Source organism: Octopus bimaculoides, chromosome 28 (assembly GCF_001194135.2).
Source record: "Octopus bimaculoides isolate UCB-OBI-ISO-001 chromosome 28, ASM119413v2, whole genome shotgun sequence".
Taxonomy (NCBI): domain Eukaryota; kingdom Metazoa; phylum Mollusca; class Cephalopoda; order Octopoda; family Octopodidae; genus Octopus; species Octopus bimaculoides.
This window is the reverse complement of record NC_069008.1, coordinates 7447139-7448573: the sequence shown is the minus strand read 5'-3', so window position 1 is coordinate 7448573 and position 1435 is coordinate 7447139.

Below are 1435 nucleotides of genomic sequence, written 5' to 3'. Positions count from 1 at the left end.
TATATTGTGCACTCTACTACTATTACTATCACATCCCTGTCTATCTCTCTCCCTCTCTTGCTCTTCATCCTTTCTGTTTTTCTCTCCCAACCCTTCCCTATTCTTCTCTTCCTTTCACCGTTCCCTCTCTCTCACTCCTCCTCCTTGACCCTCTCGTCGCCGACACGTGACGAAAGGGATTCTTTCTTTCTATTTCCTGCCTTCCTATAGAGATGTGATTTTTTTGTCTCTCATTCACATCTAACAAGCGTTCAAAATAATAAGTTTTTATTATCGTCTTGGCCTAACAGCCCTTACCGTTTGTTTTCACTTTTCTGTCTTGTTTTTACTGTCTTGTTCTCACTGTCCTGTTCTTGTTTACACTTTCATTCTCCGCAAAAAATTCCAAATTTTATTTAATTTGCTTTGCGGGAAGGACTGTTCCAACGAAGTCGCGTATTGTCCTTGCATTCGAAATGTGGAGTAGATGGTGCAGGGACAACTGAAGAAGGGAAATATTCTTTATGTTGCATGTCTCGTTTTTCTGTTTGTTTTTTCGTTGTTCGAAGAAAAGTTTGTATTCTGTCTTCGTCTTTATGTTTTCGTTTCTCATTGTGTTTAACGTTTTTTGTGATGTCCTGTACCCATATATGCATGTATGCATTATGTATACATATAGATGTAGGTATGTACATATATGTATGGATATATGCATGTATTTATATATTATTTATGTTATTATATGATCGAACGCCACCCATCCGTCTCCAAGAAAGTTTTATCAATATATATATATATATATATATATATATACATACATACATACATACATATATACATACATACATAAATACTCATTTTAAAACTAGTCCTAGTGGTCTAAACATTATTGATCGCGCATAATATATGTGTCATGGTTGTTATATGGTGGTTTAGATAAGAGTTTTGACTGTTATTTCCAGTAGGTAGCCATAATTGGAATGTCCTTTGATTAATTTTAATCCTTCAGATATTCAATGCTATTTGGGGCCTGCAATCGCCTATATCATTGAATCTGTTTTTATCATTTTTTATTATTACACTAGATAATAATAGAGTCAATAATATCTTCGTAAATATTTTCTCCCGAATTACTTGCTCCGTATTGAAATTATGTTCACACTGGTGGCTGCCATGATTCGGCGCAAAAGGAATCAGTTGCAGCGCAGACTTCAACGTAACGGGTTGGGGCTCTCCATCGTGGTAACGCGTGGTGAGGAAGGTGAGGCTATAACGCCAGTCCAGAAACTGGTCCACGTGAGTCCAAATACTTGAATGTATGCTGAGGGATTTCTTGGCCCGCTTGTCTTCAGACAGTTGATTTCTGTAGTTATTATCAGTGTATTTTCGGCGATTTAAATAAGAGTTTTGACTATATATATATATAGTCATTTCCAATCGAAGTCGGGTGTAGAGG